At 41.2% G+C, this 16,175-nt stretch overlaps 1 protein-coding gene and 1 long non-coding RNA gene across 3 annotated transcripts in view; one reads left to right on the top strand and one right to left on the bottom strand.

Annotated features, from left to right (window-relative positions):
* WNT7B (Wnt family member 7B) overlaps positions 1 to 16,175 on the top strand; it is a 130,669-nt gene that overhangs the window by 51,939 nt on the left and 62,555 nt on the right. The window lies entirely within an intron of this gene.
* Positions 8,882 to 16,175, bottom strand: part of LOC142818694 (uncharacterized) — a 129,050-nt gene continuing 121,756 nt past the window's right edge. Inside the window, exon 4 of the long non-coding RNA XR_012896275.1 lies at positions 8,882 to 9,306. This is a non-coding gene — a long non-coding RNA (uncharacterized LOC142818694). The remainder of the gene's footprint in view (positions 9,307 to 16,175) is intronic.

Raw genomic sequence — 16,175 nt, 5'->3', positions numbered from 1 at the left:
TTAGCCACTTGATACTTTACTCCAACACTCAGGAAAAAAAATTTCAAATTGAACACATGTATCTATAAACAATTTTTCCTGAGTTGTTTATAGATCCATACTATTATCTACACAGGATATACACAGTAAAAAGATATATTTTATGCACTAGCATGTCTTGCATTCTGAAGCACTTGACAAACCTAGGTCATGATTCTGCAAAGACTCATACTTAATGACAAAGACTGCACTTAACCTTACGTCGTGTGCATATTCCCTTGTGTCTGTAAAGTAATATACAAAACTGTATCCTGAGCTCACACCAATTCCCAGGTAAACTCATCTGGTTTAGCAGGGCACAGCAATAATACACAACAGCTTAGACAGGAAATGAAGAATACTCTATTCAGTTAAAACTTAAGGGAGATTTGTGTAAACAAATGTAATTACCTGATTTTACAACAGCTCTACTCTCATAAAAGGTGTCAGGACAACATAAACACCACAAGAAATCAGGGCTTCTGTTTTATTTCGCAGCCAAACAGCAACATTTGAAATTGCTACATCTAATTATCATCCATCGTTGTGTAAATGCTAGTACGAAGTATGCCCATAAAGACATTCTATAGTTCCAGAAGACCAGACTTTTGGGTTAGGGTGGGCTTGTGTTGTTCTGTTCTACAACAAAGACACAGATTCCTGCCTGTAGTTTGGGAATTAGTTTGTGATGTTTGGACTGTATTGCTAGTGTAGCACACTGTATGGATTAGTTATCAGATCCTGCGTGAGGCTGTAGTTCTCCAAACACCCAACAATAAAACAAAACAAGGTGGTTCTTACCTTAGCACTTATGCAATGCAGAAAGAATGCTGCGGAATTTTTTTTCCCCTAGGGTGGGGGAAGTTTTGAAGCATGAAAAACACAAGAGGCCAGTTAAAGAGAGTCTAAAGTATACTTTAAGACATGGCATTAAGGTATTATTTTATAATAGCTTTTAGTGAAAGCATTCAGAACATTTACTTTTATTTGCTAAAGTTACTTACTGAACAAATAAACATGATGTACACCCACTGCATTTATTTTTTCCTTTATAATACAGATCATTAAAACATTCTTGAAATATTTTTCTTTGGGGTGCCTGAAAAGTAAGAATAAAAGCTTCTTGAGTGGTGTGAATCAACTTGGAAGACGTTAACTACTGCAGAAGGAGACGGGGGGAGGATGTATTTTAAATGGGGATTTTGCAGTTTATGGGTGCTCATGGGGTGGGCCTCCATACACAGACAACATCAGTCTCACGGTCAAATTTCCCCCAAAAGTGGGAATGCTGCTGACCCTCTGAATGGGTGGCCAGCTTATCACAAAGATTTGTCTGTCAACTCAGTAGATTTGTGACAGGGGTGAATGGGCCAGGTTAGGGACTGAACCCATGACCTCCTAATCCTATCGCATGGGTAGTGCCTCCTAGGATGTTCAATGGTTATTTGACCTGGGTGAACAATGTAGAAGAAAATTTGAGCCATTCTAGGGATTAAGGGTTCAAGGAAATCAAAATTCAGTGTTCAAACTTACATTTAACTTCAGCTTTTGGGTAGCGCTGTATCTCATTGTGACACTTCCCAACAACCATTTGTATCCTGCCATTACAGCCATCTCAAGCCTAGAGACCATAGGATAAATTTTTAAAAATGCAGAATATTGCTTAAGCCGTTCTCGTTTGGGCTGGCAAAGCTTGATTTTACTGGTGCACTTCACTGCTGTGGACTAATGTAAGCTGTTAGCATCCAAAAAGTATAATTAGTATAATCTTCAATAACAATTAAATACCTTAACGTTGATTAGGAAAATGTAAACATTGGTTTAAATCTGTAGGTATTTATTTAAATAGTGTTGGTAAGAAGGTGCAGAGTATGTTGAATAAGATATCCAGGAATGACAGGATCCTGACTCCTATCTTTGCAGGATTAAAACTGGTTGATGGTGTGCCTAATAGTTTGGGTGTTTAGTTCAAACAAACAATCTGAATCTCTTTAGTCTACCAAACTGGGCTAGACATCTCACAAGTAGCAGCTCTCTGGAGAGATTTCTCACACTTTTGGTCATGGTCAAAGCCCAAAACTTCTCATGCAAACATGTCATGGTCTTAGAAATGGTTCTTCTTTACTTTGTTTTGAGAGACAAATAATGGTTCAGTGATGCAGAAGCTAAAGGGTTCTTAATTTCTTTGAGCCAGTTCACATGGCCTTTCTCAGAGCAGCCTTCTCAATCACAAGCATGATTGACCTAAAATATTATGAGATGAAAACATCTGCACACTGATTTTGCTATGGGTCAATGGCAAACCTTTTTCTCTTATGTAATTCTAGGGATTCAATACCCCAACCAAAATTGGTTTAGATTTGTCCAGATATTATTTACTGTTAGAATCGAGGGTGTTTAATAGATAAAAGATTCTTCAAATAGAATTGTTTCACATTTTAAATATTATGTAATGATCTTTGTTTTACAAGCCAATTTATACCCTATTGCAGACATCAGTAGCTTTTATGTGGATTTCAGGCATAGACTATGGATACGTCTAGACTACAGGCTTTTGTTGACAGAAGTTTTGTCGACCGATACTATCGACAAAGCTTCCATCAACAAAGAGTGTCTAGACTACATCCAGTTCTGTCGACAAAATAAGCCACTTTGTTGACATGACAGTGTAGATCCAAAGGACAGTAGATGCAATAATGCCTTCTGTCGACAGAATTCTGTTGACAAAAGGTGTTATTCCTCGTAGAATGAGGTTTACAGCCGTCAACAAAACTGCTGAGTTCTGTCGACAAAACCGTGTAGTCTAGACACACCCTATGTGATCCACATTTTTGTGCACTTTGTTGTTCTCTCTCCTCCCCTCCCCACACCCTATCTAGCCCTGAATATCAGTTCAGATGCTGCCAATCTAGAGTAGCAGCAAATAGCTGCATAATTATTGCACAACTGGCACAAATCACCTGCTTTTAGTGAAACATTAAACTTCAGGATTCTAAGATTGAAACAAAGGGTCCTCTCTCCCACACAGCATGGAAATACTTCAGCTGGGGCTCATTTTATACAGCTATCAGTAGCATTAATACAGGTGTAATTCTGATGTAATACTCCTCACAATATAAACTCTTCTTCTGCCCTTCTCATCCTCAGCCCTCTATTGTTTCCTCTCATCTCTTTTCAGATTCAATCCTTTGTTTTTTCCTAATATAGCTGTAGCTAAAATGTAGCAATATTAAGGTAGTAGCAGTCATGAGGTACGGAAAATATGCTTATTTATGCTTAAAATCAGTTTAACCTAGCTGGTCCATCTTTCATCTAATAGGGGCAGTGGTTAGTTACATAAGGGCATTAATTGGCTACATTTCTCTGAACTGGCCTGGATTTTCTGCTCCTTAAAGCTACCAGAGATTGTCAGCAAACCAGATAATTCCTTGGAGGTAGGACTGTCTGTGAACTTTCCGTTCATGGAAATCCAAGGGAAGTGGCTTTGCTGGGAAGGAGGGGAAAGAGGAGCCATATTGGGTGTGTTCTGGAATGTAGCAGGAGTGGGACAAAAGAGTAAGAGGGTGACAGATCAGAGCTAAACTGTACCCAATGCTCCTCTGGCATAAGGCCCCGGGCATATATTAGAGCTGCTAAGAGGCAACTAATTCATGCTGGCACCAACCTGTGATCAACCCCCAGCTCCCTGCTGTAGCTCCTCTGTGCTATGTCCGAGTACAGGTTGAATGGAATGAAATATAAGAGCCAGTTATTCCATTCTTATCACTTACCTTTTTCTAACTAGTGGTAGTTTTTGCAGCCGGAGCAATGAAATACATTTGCTGGCTGCAGTCACACAGATTCCCAACAGGGATCTCTATGTTCAGTCACAGTAAGTCAAGACATGGCTGTAATACTAGCATACCATGTGGTTAGGGATATATCTCCGAGATAACTCTTGGATTGATTCTCTTCTATTGCACCATTACATTTGAGACAATCCCAGAAGATCTGGGTCCAGAGCAGAGTTGTGTCTAAAATAAAGAAAGCTGCATAGGTGTCACACAGCCATCTTGCCCTATCCCACCCACCCCCTGGGCTTGGGCTGAACATAATGTGCTATACCAGGGGATCCAGGCTATGAAGAAGATTCTCTAAATATAGTATCCCCTGTGGCATTTTGCTATGAAATTTGTGTTTATTTGGTTTTTGAAAGACTGTGTGCAAATATCTAATGACTTCTGCTACTATTCTCTCTATTTGTACTGCTCACAATGGCTAGCATTGTATCTTTCCCTTCCTTTACCCTCTCTTCTTGTCAATAACGCACTGTAGTTTGGTGAAACAAAGGGAACAAACTGGCCCTTCCTCAAACATCTGATTATCTTGTCATATTTTTACATACCTCTTTCTTTTGGGGAGAAGTCTAGTTTAAATTCTTTGGCTTTTGTGATTTTATAATATCTTAATTGAATTAATTGGTTTTCCCCAAGGCTGATTCCATTAAAAATTGTGTTTCTAAAGTAATGGTTCTCAGCCTATTTATCATTATGGGCCACATATAAGATACAGATACATCTCTGTATGTAGTGTGGGATGCAGCCACACAATATATATGCTACTTGTATGGCCTAGAGCATAGGTGACTGGTGCCTGTGGGAAGAGGATGTGCAGGGACGGCCACCCAGAGAAGCAGGCAGGGGGCATGAAAGAGCATCCCATTTAGCCATTAAAATTTTGGTGGGGGCACAAGGGGTGCAGTGTACTTCCAGAATGCCTCCACGAGTCACCTAGGGCCCGGAGGATATTCTATGGGCTGCAGCTGTGTGTTGATTGGGCCGTGGTTGAGAACCACTAGTCTAAAGAGATGAATGCTGTTATTTGTTTAGCACCAAACAGAGAGACAGACCTACTTTGAAGAGTCTACACTGGGAAAGACAGACACCTAGGTCTCTATCCTGATGGGTGCTGAACTCTCTGGCACACATCTAACCAAGAACATAACCATTTATTTCCATTGTAAGCCCCACTGATTTCAGCAATACTACTCACATGCTTAAAAGTGAAGCACATGCTCTGCTATATTATGGGCTGGAATGCTCGACCCCTTGCCGAGTGGCAAGGGGACTTGCCAAGATCACAGAGCGTATCAGTGTCAGAGCTGAAAATAGAATGCAGGTCCCCTGACTTCCAGCCCAGTGCCCTGTTGGGCAGACAGTGCAACTTCACAGGAATCCTTATCTCATCCATAAGAGTCTTTCATTGGAAAATTCAACTTTTTTACTAGAAATGAAACCGGCAGGATTCTATAGGAGCCCCCTACAGTCCTATAAAACTTAATGGGAAATTGTACCCTTTCTGTAGGGTTTTTATTTTTTAGGATGATTAAAAACAACCCAGACAGAAAAGTTAGAACTTTCTGTTCAATTCTATGGGACTTTTCTTTAAGGTGAACTTGTAAAAGTAATGAGCTATGAATACATGTCTTGGAGGTGGGAGTGGGAAAAGACACGGAATGTTTAATTAAAAGGAATTTAATAAATGCCTGAGGGCATCTCTAGATGAATACCTCAACTAGTTCCAGTTTGACTCTTACCGTTAACACAGTCTTTCTAGTTCTCATCCAGGAATCATTTCAGCATCACTGAAGCTGACCTTGCACATGTCACATCTTCTGCGTATACACTGGGAGTGAGGTGAGCAGCTCACACAGCAAGTTTCAGTAGTGCAAGCCACCATTTCCCCTGTCTGAGCTGTGACTTCCAAATTGAATAACCACCACTATTTCCCTTTAAATAACTCTCCAAAATACTAGGAGTACAAAGGGAATACAATTTTTAAAAATGCAAATTCCAGCGTTACAGGAGACAAACTACATAGTAAAATAGCATCCCCGCTGCAAAAACACCAGTAAAACTGCAGGAATCCAGATACACCATAGCACAAAAAGCATATAGGTACAGTGGTGGAGAATCTCCAAAGGATTGGTGGATTTCCTGTTGCACCAAGAAGCAGACATAGCTACTCCATGAGGCTTTCACCAACTCATAGAGATTTGCAAGGGACTCAGACCCCAGACATACACCCAGCTCAGACCAGCTTGGGAAAAATAACAGAGATGCAAAATACTTTCTGGGGGGAAAAATGACTTCAGCTAACTCTCCTGAGACGCTGGAGTAAGCTCAGCCAGTCAGGAACTAGAAGAAATACAGTGTTATTTTTACCATTGAACTTACATCACTTTAGTCTTAAAATAATTTTCCTGGCATTGTGCAGTAAACCCAGCTTGTCTTCAGAAAATTTATGAACTAAAAAACAAAACAACAAATAAAAACAAAGAACAAACCTGATGCAGAGGGGTTTGAACTGTGCATAAAATGTCTCTCATTGGGCTTCTATAGTATCCTGAATGTTCTTTCAGCAGGTAGCAAAGTCACAATGTTCAGTGTCTGAGTTCAGGCAACGAATATAAAATTTTGGGGAGTGCTCGTGGGTATACTGAGTAACAGCTAAAGCCCAGTCAGTGTCCTTTGACCTCAACTGGCTTATTCATTAAGCAGGTTTTTTAATTGTTACAGGATCAGGACCTAGGGTTGCATAATTATCAAATGATTTCAAATTTACTGGATGCAAAGACAGCAGATATGGGTCACAAAAGCAATGTGGAGTTTTACTTACAACAGGTTATGATATTGCAGGTCTAGAAACTAGTGTCTCCAAGATTACTGCGTAGACTCTAAAACGAAACAGATTAGCAATTAGTGAACACACAAACAGATAAAAATTGCTTTATTTAAATGATAGTTTGGTTACATACTTCCTCATAAAAACTATGTAGCATTAACAAATATATTTTATTGTTCATCAGTTAGACAAATAGTTGTTGGAACTGTCATAAACATTACAGCATTTGTCTCTAATTGGTCCGATATGTACACTGGAATTGACGTTTATTACTACTTGTTTCTGTAGGGGCACACCAGCAGTTTATTTCACTAGTTGTCGCATGCATGTAGACAGGCCCGTTTGGGGAGTAAGGTGATATTACGTTTCAGTTAAAGTGGCAAAATCTGGCTCACGATGTGTAATGAGAGAACACCTATGTTGTTGTTGTAAATGATTTAGGATGATTATTTACTATGAGTATTGCCATAGCACACAGCAGCAGCAGCCGAGGAGCAAAACCACATTGTGCTAGATGCTGAACAAACACAGAACAGAGACACACCTCTCTCCTTATCCCCAAATGGGGGTAAACAGTACAAGTCACAATGAAGAGTTTTGGTTCAACAACAGTCACCAGTAGAGGCCTTGATTGTAACAAAAGGGGGGCAGTAACTCTGTACTGGCTCAACTCTGCAGCCTGGTGTTCTCCACTGAATGGTGGATACAGACCCTTGCCTCTATCATTCCTCACCGCACCTCACCAGGGGTGAAAGTAACTGAACATTTCTTATAGGGACTGTCCTATTGCAACCCAGGTCCCTGCCTGCTCTTTAAATAGCTCCCTGCTGGCTCTTGTCTGAGCTGTGCACCAGGGCACACGTGCTTACTTTCACCCCACTTACTTTCACCTACTTCTGATCCACCTACTTGGATGGAGTAGCACCAGCAGCCTTGTAAAAGCGGCTCTCCCCCTTACACTGCACGGGGAGTACAGACGTGCCTTCTACCTCCTAAGCTTCCCTGCCAGCCATTTAGGGCAAGGGACAATCTTCTTCTCATTATTAACATAGAAACTGAGCACGTTTGTACAGGTTTTATTGTTCCATTTTGCAGAATTTGATTCCAAATTATATTCCATCAGATGGTCCCAAACGTCCTTTTAAAAAGCCACGTGCATAGGTGTGCACTAAGAGGTTTGCTGTGCTGGGTGGATAAGTGGGTATTCCTTGGCCACCAAGGTTGTAGCTCACCTCCATCTCTGAGAGGCAGTGCAGAAGAGCATCAGTCTGTGCAATCTGCAATGGGGAAAGACTGACACTGTTTGCATCTGCATCGCCCGCAGCAGGAAGGGAGCTGCTTCTGCACCCATCGACAGATGTGGTTCTGTTGTTAAAATGAACTTGTTCCCGAGTTGACATGGAGAGACTCTGTCTGGCTGAGCTTACTCACTTACAGGATGAACGTAATGTTGCTAGCCGTGCAATGTAGTTTTCTTAAGAAAAAATATTGGGAAGTGTTAGTAGAGATGGTGATATAACAGTCTGCTCTGAGGAAGGACGGAGCATAGCTGTGCTGGCTCTGGGAGAGACCAGAGAAGTGATGTGTGACTCTGGGAGTCAAGGTGCATTTCTTGATCCCTCTTTACTCCAGGAAATCATCTACAGTTCATTCTTAGCTAGTCTGGTCTATACTTATGCAATGATAGCTGATGTATTTTGGAGCTCCATCCACTTCTTTCCCCTGCATACCTTCCCCCTGGCTTCTTAGACGGGTGGGGCATCAGTGGAGGCTGCTTGGCTCCTAGTGCAATGAAAGTTGCTCAGGGAAACAAGGTGAAGAACTTATCCCCCAGCTCCTGTGCACCAACATAAAGCAAGCAACAACCTTGCTGGAGTGTTGTTACTAGAGCAGAGACTAAAGGGGCATGTACAATATTAGAGTTACTGCTGCATTAGGAATATGCCGTTAAGACAAATCGCATTAATGTTTTTTTGTTCATGCCACAGCCAATAAATGAAAAACTGAATCAATCTAGGCATAGTCTTCCTGGTGTAGTCACAGAACCAAGAAGCTAGTGGCATTGATAAAGTGAATGTAGTTTTTTCTCTCCTACTACAAATTCAAAACCTATGAGTCATCATGCTGTCAGGCAAATAGCTTGATTGGTGTCTATGTATCTGCACAGAAAAAGCAACCTCCAGCAGTCATTTAGGCCAAATTACATAGTGTGTGTGAGGTCACTTTTCTTGCTTAAAGGAAACCCTTAGAATAGAGTTTGGGTGGTAACTGAGCTCTCTCAGCCTCATTTTAAAGTCACATGTATACTGTCATCTTATTTTACTATGCACTGCAGATATATCCTTAAAGTTATCATAGAAGTGTTAAAATATCCAGAAATGGCAGCTCAAATCCTCAACGAGTGTAGATTAGTTTAACTCCATCTACTTCGTATGTCTCAACTTTCATGGACAGATTCTTGCCTAAAGAGTATTTACCTGAATCATCAGACCAGAAAGGCAAGAGTATTTCAGTTTTAAAAGCAGAATTCTTCTCCCACTGCAGATCCAGTCTCAGACATCCAGCTCTATTCACATGCCTTAAACTCCCAACGATAGCGATGCAAATTCCAGGCACACAAGAAATCTGAATATATAAAACAAGATATATTGTATGCAAGTGAGAGAAGAATTTAGCCCTAATAATTATTGAATGAAACTATTACAAAACCCATGGATTTTTGCTGTAAAATAGGCTCCACTCAGAGTCTATCTTTCATGCTTCAAGAAAACAAAAGTGTGTTTCCAACTTTTGAAAAAGTAAAACTAAATAATGTTTCACAGTGAACTATTCAAAACAAGTGTCCTGTTTTTATCCACTCCTGTCCTTCAGTGCTCTGACTTAACACCTCAGAAGGTGATCTCATTAGATCTCACAACTGAAGCAGAATAATGTCTAGCCAGTTTTTGGATCACAAGATTTCCTTCCCTTTCTCCTCATCTTGCAGCTTCTTCTGCAGGAGGGAGCAATCTGGTCCAGATTCAGAGCACACACTCAAGTTGCATTCCAATTAGGTTCAATGAGGATTTCAGGGCTGATAAGATTTTGGAACATATCAAGTTAGATGACGTGCACTTTCTTGCATGTTGACTGTCTTCTGCCTAGAAGTATAAAATACGTGGCTCTTCTCTTCCAAAATGAGGGAGAAAGCAAATAATGGGTGTAAACATCATTGCCAACTGTAAATGGTGTGTTGGTGCACCAGTATTCAGGAAGTGATACAGACATTATTGAGCAGTGATGGTATTTAGAAATTTGCAGGCATGGCCCCTTCTAATTTATAATATGTAATCTGGACCCAAGGGATTTTCTAATGGCTGAAATGGCGCAGTCTGTAAAAGTTATAAAAATATACGTAAGAATAAATTGTAAAACAAAAACAACAAGGAGTCCAGTGGTATTTTAAAGAAACAAATTTACAAGCGCATTACGGCACAAGCTTTCATGAGATACAACTCACTTCCTCAGAAGTTGAAGAGAAAAAATAAAGAAAAAAGGAAGGGGTACAGAGATGGGAGTGGGGCATCAGTGCTAATTAAATCAGAATGGATGTGGCTCTTCTTCAACAGGGTTGAGAAGCAGAGAGTACCCAAAGAAGAAATTGCCTATTGTAATGTGAGAACCACTCCATGTTTCTATTTAAGCCTTTTTTCAGGGTGTCAAATTTGCATTTCTATTTCTGCTCATCAGTTTCTTGTTGCGGTCTCTTTTTGAAGCATTTTTGCCTGTGAATGGCAACTTGTAAGTCAGAAACTGTGTGCCCACGGAGGTTTAAGCGCTCCCCCACTGAAACAAAGATTCAAATTTGATTTTGATTCTTATCAGATACTGTTGTTGGCTTTAAAAAGGGACTGAATAATTTTATGTACAGTTATGTACTGTCTGTATGTCCAGTGAATTTTTAGTTACACTTGCTAAGAGAATAGCGATAGAAATGCAGCCGTGTTAGTCTGGTGTAGCTGAAACAAAAAACAGGACTATGTGTCGAATATAAGCATGAATGAAAGTTCAGAGGATTCCCTTTCAAGTCTGGTGTGAAAATATCTTTGAAGCAGGATGCAGGTAATCAAGTCGTTGAGACAATGCCCTTTCTGGTTGAAATGGCAAGAAACTGTTTTTTCTTTGTGATCCTGTCTAATATCTGTTTTGTGGGCATTGATTCTTTGGCGAAGTGTCTGAGACCTTTCTATACAAGAGATCCATTTCCTGGACACCACAGTACAAATCACCAATGGAAAATTAGACACCACTCTCTACAGAAAACCCACTGACTCATACAGTTACCTACATGCCTCCAGCTCCCATCCAAAACACACCATACGATCCATCGTCTATAGCCAAGCCATTTGATACAACCGCATCTGCTCTAATCCCACTGACAGAGACCAGAAACTTCAGGATCTCTACCAAGCATTTATAAACCTCAACTACCCACCCCGGAGAAATAAAAAAAACAAATTGAAAGAGCCAGACGAATACCTAGAAACCATCTACTTCAAGACAGACCCAAGAAAACCAACAATAGAACACCACTTGTCATCACCTACAGCCCCCAACTTAAACCTGTCCAACACATTATCAATAAACTACAACCTATGCTGGAACAGGATACTAAACTCTGAGACGCTCTGGGAGACAGACCCACTGTCTCCTAGGCTGTGTCCAGACTCAGGGTTTTTTTCGGGAAAAGTAGCCTTTTCCCGAAAAAACTTCCCCTGCGTCCAGACTCAAGCCGCGTTCTTTCGAAATTAATTCAAAAGAACGCGGCTTTTCTTTCGATGGTGGTAAACCTCAATTTACGAGGAAGAACGCCTTCTTTCGAAAGTTCCTCTTTCGAAAGAAGGTGTTCTTCAATGTAAATAGGGCGTCTTTGAAAGAGAGCATCCAGACTCACTGGATGCTTTCTTTCGAAAAAGCAAGCCGCTTTTTCGAAATTTCTCCGTGCAGTCTAGACGCTCTCTTTCGAAAGAGGCTCTTTTGAAAGATGCTTTCGAAAGAGCCTCTTTCGAAAGAAGCCTGCAGTCTAGACATAGCCCTATAGACAACACCCTAACCTCAAGATGATTCTTACCAACAACCACAGGACATACCACACTAATACCAACCCTGGAACCTTCCCTTGCAACAAACCCCGTTGCCAGCTTTGTCCACATATTCACTCTGCTTATACCATTATTGGACCTAACAAATTGAGTTATAAAATCAAGAACACATATTCCTGCTCATCCAGAAATATAATTTATGCTATCATGTGCCGACAGTGTCCGTCTGCTATGTACATTGGACAAACGTCTCAGACACTTCGCCAAAGAATCGATGCCCACAAAACAGATATTAGACAGGATCACAAAGAAAAAACGGTTTCTTGCCAGTTCAATCAGAAAGGGCATTGTCTCAACGGCTTGATTACCTGCATCCTGCTTCAAAGTCATTTTCACACCAGACTTGAAAGGGAATCCTCTGTACTGTCATTCATGCTTAAATTCGACACTTTACGCCTTGGTCTAAACAAAGACATTAATTATCTTACCCATTACAAAGATAGCTTCCCCAATTATCACCTCTAATATCATTAGCTCACAGACATTTACCTCCCCCATCCATCCCCCTTCTGTTCTGAAATTTGATTTGTCCTTTTCATATGTGTTCATTTTTTTTATTGTATCCTTTGGTATATATGGTTGCGCCAGTTTTCTTCCACTATTTGATCTGAGGAAGTGGGTCTGGCCCATGAAAACTCATCACCTAATAAACCATCTTGTTAGTCTTTAAATTGCTAAGAGAAGTGCATCTTGATCCCTGAACAGGTCAGGAGATTTTTTTTTTAAGCCCTTCCTTCACACTACATTGTGTAATAACTGAAGGTTAGCTTCTGACATTCTTTCTTACATTAAGTACCACCTTACTACATGAATAATGCCATTGATTGCAATGGGCTAGGTTATGACTTTAGGCACAAACCCATGCACTGCCTCAAGCAACACTGATTCAGACACCTCTGACTCACAGCTCCTCCCCACTCTCACCTTGCTGTAGATGGCATCAATTTACTGCTGGTTTATACCAGGAACAAATTTCAAAATCCCTTGTGACAGATCATATGCGGTTAAGAGGGTGGATCACAGGCTCTTCCCACTCCCTTCTCACCTGCTTGGGGTGAAGTGGTAATTGGGTGTGGGATATCCCCTTACCCTTATGCACCCACATCTGAGTTCTGGGTAGCCTGCACAAGGTTACAAGGGCAATTATTAATGCCTCTTGCATAGACATGTAGTCTAAGCCACAACCTAGCCCTATGGGACTAGTTGTGGGGTAGAATTCACTACTTAGCATGAGCAATAGTGGAAGAAGCTGGTCTAGAGTCATAGGATTTTGACATTTCCCATTGGTCTAAGACGACTCACACTTTGGAACATTTCTTCTGCTATTCAGAATATTGGGGGAGGGGGGGAGGAGGGTTGCAGTGCATTTGCTAGGCTCCTGATGATAGTGGAGTGCAACATGGAATTTATACTTTGTAAAGTGTGATCACCCAGTCTGTGAAGCAAGGGACTTGATAACACTTCTTGTCTGAGCTACTGCTAATGGCTAGGGCATAGCTTGTGACTTGAGGTGAAGCCCTCGACCAGTGGGAGTGCACTAGCTGCACTGCCATAAGCGTTGTCCTGGGAGGCAGTATGACTCAGAGGCACACCTTTCGAGACACAATTTCTCTTCTATTTCCTCCTGGCTCCTAAGGAGCAATAATTTATTGCTGTCTAATTGCCACAGCCCTTCCCAGTGCAGCTTGGCTGTCTGGCATGTAAAGGGATTGAATCTGCCCTTTTCAACCAATCTATTGCATGTAAACCAGAACAGGCTCACAAGGAGCCTTTTCACTCCTACTTATCCTTTCAACAAGCATGTCCTCACATCTTCCCCCCATGTGACTCATCCCCCTCAAGTGTCCCTACCCGAGTAGCACCATTTTCGAGTGGCAGGTGAACGATGGCACTGAAGTGAGATGGGATTTGTTTGCTCATATCACTTAAACTGTCTTAATAATCTCTCCCCTCCTGCGTATTGAGCGTGATAGCCTTGCGATGGCACCAGTTTCAGGTGTCACGCTGGAGTCCAGTGGGGATCGACGCACTGCAGGACAGAACTGAGCAGGCTTATTTGATTTCTATTTCAATATCACATGCACTGAACAATGAAGCCTGCCGTGGAAAACCAAATTGAAAGCATAAATATATGCAGATGGAATTCAGAGCTGGGGAAGCTTCTGCCAATTTCGGCAACTTATGCATGCTCAAATTATTTACTTAGGAATTCTTAATTAAATAAACCATTCAGTAGGGGTGTCCTATTTCAGATATGTCACAATGTCACCACAAAATATGTCAGTGGTTCTTTTCAACAAAGATTCCATTATAGAGCTTTTTATCAGACACCATGGGGTAAGTTTTCAGTACAGTGCACAGGGGATTTTAGCCATGCAACTCCTTTTCTAATGGGATTCATGTGGCTAAATCTCTTCATTCCAGGCTGGAAATGTATCCCTACCTGACAGCGACTTAAGGTTAGCATTGAGCAGCACAGTTTGGGGTGATGATATAGAAACCAGAAGGGCATCTAATCAAAGAATATACAGTCAGGCTGGTCTAGTGAGAAGTCTTGTGCATTGTACTGCTAGGCAGAAAGAAAGTTAGATTAGCTTGCTTCTTCAGATTCAATGGAGAGGGATTCAACTGCCCCATGAGCATCACAAAGGAAGCTAGTGCACCTTGGGCTCTAATGCCATTTGTTCTAGTGGCATCTATTCTCTGAAAGAGAGCGGTCAAAAGTAGGATTTTTTAAGTATATTGAGGGAGCATGAATTACGGAACCAGATGTAGTAATGTCTGCATTAAATGCTGTGACCATTTCCTATCTCTGACATCTGCTTTGGTTAGATATTTCTCAGAGCCAACCTCCCCCAGAACTTTAGGGAAATTCAGATGAAGACCTGGGTCTGTATTTCAAGGCTTGGTAACATCATAGTTCTCAGGATCGGATCCTCCAAACACTTATTCATGTGGTTAACTTTATATACGTGCACTCATAGAATACTAGGACTGGAAGGGACCTCAAGAGGTCATCAAGTCCAGTCCCCTGCCCTCATGGCAGGACCAAATACTGTCTAGACCATCCCTGATAGACATTTATCTAACCTACTCTTAAATATCTCCAGAGAAGGAGATTCCACAACCTCCCTGGGCAATTTATTCCAGTGTTTGACTACCCTGACAGTTAGGAACTTTTTCCTAATGTCCAACCTAAACCTCTCCCGCTGCAGTTTAAGCCCATTGCTTCTTGTTCTATCCTCAGAGGCCAAGATGAACAAGTTTTCTCCCTCCTCTTTATGACACCCTTTTAGATATCTGAAAACTGCTATCATGTCCCCCCTCAATCTTCTCTTTTCTAAACTAAACAAACCCAATTCTTTCAGCCTTCCCTCATAGGTCATGTTCTCTAGACCTTTAATCATTCTCGTTGCTCTTCTCTGGACCCTCTCCAATTTCTCCATCTTTCTTGAAATGCGGTGCCCAGAACAGCACACAATACTCCAATTGAGGCCTAACCTGCGCAGAGTAGAGCGGAAGAATGACTTCTCGGGTCTTGCTCATAACACACCTGTTAATACATCCCAGAATCATATTTGCTTTCTTTGCAACAGCATCACACTGCTGACTCATATTCAACTTGTGGTCCACTATAACCCCTAGCTCCCTTTCTGCCGTACTCCTTCCCAGACAGTCGCTTCCCATTCTATATGTATGAAACTGATTGTTCCTTCCTACGTGGAGAACTTTGCATTTGTCTTTATTAAACTCCATCCTATTTACCTCAGACCATTTCTTCAATTTGTCCAGGTCATTTTGAATTATGACCCTATCCTCCAGATTAGTCGCAACCCCTCTCAGCTTGGTGGTATCTGCAAACTTAATAAGCGTACTTTCTATACCAATATCTAAATCGTTGATGAAGATATTGGAGAGCCGGTCCCAAAACAGACCCCTGCAAAACCCCACTTGTTATACCTTTCCAGCAGGATTGTGAACCATTAATAACTACTCTCTGAGTACGGTTATCCAGACAGTTATGCACCCACCTTATAGTAGCCCCATCTAAGTTGTATTTACCTAGTTTATTGATAAGAATATCATGCGAGACCATATCAAATGTCTTACTAAAGTCTAGGTATACCGCATCCACCGTTTCTCCCTTATCCACAAGACTCATTATCCACAAGACTATTAAAGAAAGCTATCAGATTGGTTTGACATGATTTGTTCTTTACAAATCCATGCTGGCTGTTCCATATCACCTTGCCACTTTCCAAGTATTTACAGATGATTTCCTTAGTTACTTGCTCCATTATCTTCTCTGGCACAGAAGTTAAACTAACTGGTCTGTAGTTTCCTGGGTTGTTC

This window comes from Pelodiscus sinensis, chromosome 1 (genome assembly GCF_049634645.1).
Source record: "Pelodiscus sinensis isolate JC-2024 chromosome 1, ASM4963464v1, whole genome shotgun sequence".
Classification (NCBI taxonomy): domain Eukaryota; kingdom Metazoa; phylum Chordata; order Testudines; family Trionychidae; genus Pelodiscus; species Pelodiscus sinensis.
The sequence above is the reverse complement of the archived record's forward strand: the minus strand, read 5'-3'. Positions and strand labels throughout refer to the sequence as shown.